General features: G+C 42.0%; 1 non-coding gene across 1 annotated transcript; it reads left to right on the forward strand.

The window, feature by feature from the left end:
* Positions 1 to 4,852: 4,852 nt before the first annotated feature.
* TRNAQ-CUG (transfer RNA glutamine (anticodon CUG)) lies at positions 4,853 to 4,924 on the forward strand. The gene has a single exon. It is a non-coding gene; the product is annotated as a tRNA-Gln (tRNA).
* Positions 4,925 to 5,000: the final 76 nt, after the last annotated feature.

Here is a 5,000-nt window from a genome sequence, read left to right on the forward strand (position 1 = left end):
TACGCCAAATATCATAAAGGTCAAATTCTGTTAAGAGATTACGTAAGGCTAAGGAGGGGGCAGTGCGAGGTCTATTGGTGTCAGGGTTAATTGGGGGAGATTTATCCAGCTTCGGATCAACAACTAAATTAAAGTCCCCTAACAAAACTAATGAGCCCTTTTTCACCTTCTGAATAAGTGTGCACAATTTCCTAAGGAATGGGACTTGGTTTGAATTAGGGGCGTATAAGGAAACAATAGTAGTTGGTTTATCATCCAGAAGGCCTGTGAGGATTAGGTACCGGCCAGATTTATCTGCAGTTTGGGAGTGTAGGACAAAGGATACCTTATTACTAAGGAGAATAGCTACCCCATTCCTTTTGAAAGGGCCATTAGCAAAGTAGCCTGTGGGGTAATGGTGATCTTTCATGGTGGGTGGATGGATAGATGAAAAATGGGTCTCCTGAAGGGCCACTATGTCTGCCTTATGTTTATAAAAAAAGGACAGGGCTAGTCTGCGTTTGTTGGGGGAATTCAAGCCTTTGACATTTAAAGAGATCAATTTAACCATGGGGGCATAGATACTGGACGATAAGTTGAGAGCATCCCGAGGGTTGGGGGGAGACATTACAGAGGGAAGGGGAGAGGACAAAAAGAAAAAGGAAAATAGACATACAAAACACAAATAGGGGTGGGAAGAAAAACCAAAACGACCCAGTATATCGGGCCTGTGTAGCTACTGCAGGGGTAACAGAATGCAGTAGGGTAAACATGGGGGAAAGTGGCATTGGCTGCCCACCCAGAGCCGATCTAACATGGACAGAAATTGCACATGACTGTATAGTGTCATCATAACATAAACGTGTAAGACAAATATAATGGGCTAATATTAAGGGGGAGAAAAACAACATTAGGAACCAACAGAACAACTCACGGCTTCTTGTAAAGGAAATCTAACCGGAGTACAGTAGGGGTTCAACGTGGTAAGGAATGTTCATGGCCAAAAGATACAAATAGGAACACCTGCTGAGAAAGTTCAAGTAGTGGACCAATCGGAGCTTGGCGGAGGTCGTCTTCTGGTCGCGTCCGGGATTTTAACTGAGATGTCCCAATCGGCCAGCAGTTTGGCCCCTGCATCGAGGTCAGAAACAACATAAGAGGAATTGTCGTGAGTGATTATTAATTTAACCGGGAAGCCCCATCTGTATCTTATTTCCTGGGACCAAAGTGCCGAAGTGATAGGGGCTTATTCCCTACGTTTATGAATTGTAAATGCAGAGAAGTCCGGAAACAGCTGGATTCCTCCTAAATTGCCAGATATTTCTGCTTCACGGGCCGCCTGGAGGATACGCTCTTTTGTGGTAAAAAAGTGGACCCTCAGCAGTGTATCGCTGGAAAGTGATGCCGGAAGGGACCTGGGCTTGGGGAGGCGGTGGACTCTGTCAATTAGCAGCTCGTTTTCGGTTGCTGAAGGTAGTAGCTTTCGAAACAGAGACATCACATAACCTAACAGCTCGGCGTTGGAGACCGAATCTGGGATTCCCCTAATCTTGATATTGTTCCTCCTGGAACGGTCCTCAACATCTGCTATCTTGGTTTTGATGGATTCCAGTTCATATTGTTGGTGTTCCTGGGCCGCAATTAGGTCGTTGTGTGAGGTCAGCAGTTCTTGCATTTTATGCTCTAGATGATCTGTCCGGTCCCCAATAGCTGTAAGTTCAACCTTGACCTCCCGTATGGCAGCTGTGAGATCTTGAGATAGGTCTGACTTGAAGGCCGCTAGTACTTGGCAGAGGGTTTTGACTGTAAGGGGCTCAGAGGAGTCAGGATCTATACCCGATAGTGATAGTGCTGGTTGGGTAATATTGCTCAGTCCAGACCCTCTAGGTGAAGCAGGGGGCTGACCATCTTTCGCAGCGAGGGAGGTGCAGCGTATTCTCTGAGTCGTGAAGGACACAGGGGGCGGCAAAGTGACTTTGGTCTTCTTAGTAGGCATATTTGCGTGTGGATAATTGCCAGCACGTAAGTAATGTAAATTCCATGTTGTTCCATGGTGTAATGGTTAGCACTCTGGACTCTGAATCCAGTGATCCGAGTTCAAATCTCGGTGGGACCTTTGTATCTTTTTGCACTTACAGTTCAAATATCCTGTTCAATCTTGTACTTCTTACTAATGTTCATTTTCAGGGAAGCACTCTGGATCATGAATCCAGCCATCCAACTTCAATTCTCAGTTTGATCAGAATCATTTTTGAACATAAAGTTCAACTATGTGGTAATTAGAAGAAAATTGGCCTCTTTTGAAGCTTTCAATCTAAGGAAAAATTTATAAATGTCTTTGAAATGTGGTTCCATGGTGTAATGGTTAGCACTCTGGACTTTGAATCCAGTGATCCGAGTTCAAATCTCGGAGGGACCTTGAGAAGTTTTGCAAGTACCGTTGAAATATGCTGTTCAATTCTATACTTGTAATAATCCTCATTTATAAAGAAACATTATGGACTATGAATCCAGACATACAAGTTCAATTCTTAGATTCTATGGAACCATTTTTGCACGTAAATTTAATTTCTGGGATAATTATACAAAAGTGAGCACTCTGGACTATGAATCCAGTCATCCAAGTTCAATTCTTAGATTGTCCGGAACCATTTTTGCACATAAAGGTCACCTCTGGGATATTTATAATAATATGAGCCTTTTTTGAAAAGCAAGCCCTCTAAGTGAATAAATTCAGATTGTTTTTGAAATGTGGTTCCATGGTGTAATGGTTAGCACTCTGGACTCTGAATCCAGTTATCCGAGTTCAAATCTCGGAGGGACCTTGAGAAGTTTTGCAAGTACCGTTGAAATATGCTGTTCAATTCTATACTTGTAATAATCCTCATTTATAAAGAAGCATTCTGGACTATGAATCCAGACATACAAGTTCAATTCTTGGTACTTGTGAGTTATCCGGGCGTCCGATTTGTAAATCGGGTCGGATCGGGACATCGCATCACATCGCATGCGACCATCGGATGCGATGCGATGCGATGCGATGACCCGATTTTTCCATAGGAATCAATGTTAAAATGGACTGAGTCCATTTTAACATGGAATTCAATGGGAAAAAGGGTCCTTTTCATACCCCTACTATCCAAGTGGGCATGGAGTTGGATATAAACCTGTGGCGAGCGTAGCGAGCCACCGAGCCCGAAGCGTGGCGAGCGTAGCGAGCCCCGCGAGGGGACACGGAATACCGTCCCCTCGCGGGGCTCGCTTCGCTCGCCACGCTTCGGGCTCGGTGGCTCGCTACGCTCGCCACAGGTTTATATCCAACTCCATGCCCACTTGGATAGTAGGGGTATGAAAAGGACCCCTTTTTCCATAGGAATCATTTTAACATTGATTCCTATGGAAAAATCGGGTCATCGCATCCGATGATCGCATGCGATGCGATGCGATGCGATGCGATATCGCATCGCATCGCATCTGATTGTATGCCTTAACTTAAGGCATACAATCAAAAAATCGGACGCCCAGATAACTCACAAGTACCCAATTCTTAGATTCTATGGAACCATTTTTGCACATAAAGGTCATCTTTGTGATAATTATACTAATATGATCCTATTTTGAAGCTAGCCCTCTAAGCCAATAGTTTGAAACTGTTTCCAAAATGTGGTTCCATGGTGTAACGGTTAGCACTCTGGACTCTGAATCCAGCGATCCGAGTTCAAATCTCGGTGGGACCTTTGTATTTTATTGCACTTACAGTTCAAATATCTTGTTCAATCTTGTACTTCTTACTAATGTTCATTTTCAGGGTAGCACTCTGGATCATCAATCCACCATCCAACGTCAATTCTCAGTTTGACCGGAACCAGTTTTGCACATAAAGTTCAACTATGTGGTAATTAGACCTTGCGAAATTTTGCATGTACTGTTGAAATATGCTGTTCAATTCTTTACTTGCAATAATCCTTATTTATAAAGAAACATTCTGGACTATGAATCCAGACGTACAGGTTCAATTCTTAGATTGTCCGGAACCATTTTTTCACATAAAGGTAATTTCTAGGATAATTATACTAAAGTGAGCACTCTGGACTATAAATCCAGTCATCCAAGTTCAATTCTTAGATTGTCCGGCACCATTTTTGCACATAAAGGTCATCTCTGTGATAATTAAACTAATATGAGCCTATTTTGAAGCTAGCCCTCTGAATCCAGTGATCCGAGTTCAAATCTCAGTGGGACCTTTGTATCTTTTTGCACTTACAGTTCAAATATCCTGTTCAACCTTGTACTTCTTACTAATGTTCATTTTCAGGGAAGCACTCTGGATCATGAATCCAGCCATCCAACTTCAATTCTCAGTTTGATCAGAATCATTTTTGCACATAAAGTTCAACTATGTGGTAATTAGAAGAAAATTGGCCTCTTTTGAAGCTTTCAATCTAAGGAAAAATGTATAAATGTCTTTGAAATGTGGTTCCATGGTGTAATGGTTAGCACTCTGGACTTTGAATCCAGTGATCCGAGTTCAAATGTCGGAGGGACCTTGAGAAGTTTTGCACGTACCGTTGAAATAAGCTGTTCAATTCTATACTTGTAATAATCCTCATTTATAAAGAACCATTCTGGACTATGAATCCAGACATACAAGTTAGATTCTATGGAACCATTTTTGCACGTAAATTTAATTTCTGGGATAATTATACTAAAGTGAGCACTCTGGACTATGAATCCAGTCATCCAAGTTCAATTCTTAGATTGTCCGGAACCATTTTTGCACATAAAGGTCACCTCTGGGATATTTATAATAATATGAGCCTTTTTTGAAAAGCTAGCCCTCTAAGCGAATAATTTAAGATTGTTTTTGAAATGTGGTTCCATGGTGTAATGGTTAGCACTCTGGACTCTGAATCCAGTGATCCGAGTTCAAATCTCGGTGGGACCTTTGTATCTTATTGCACTTACAGTTCAAATATCTTGTACTTCTTACTAATGTTCATTTTAAGGGAAGCACTCTGTAT

This window comes from Crinia signifera, unplaced genomic scaffold (genome assembly GCF_055691185.1).
Source record: "Crinia signifera unplaced genomic scaffold, ASM5569118v1 HAP2_SCAFFOLD_165, whole genome shotgun sequence".
NCBI lineage: Eukaryota > Metazoa > Chordata > Amphibia > Anura > Myobatrachidae > Crinia > Crinia signifera.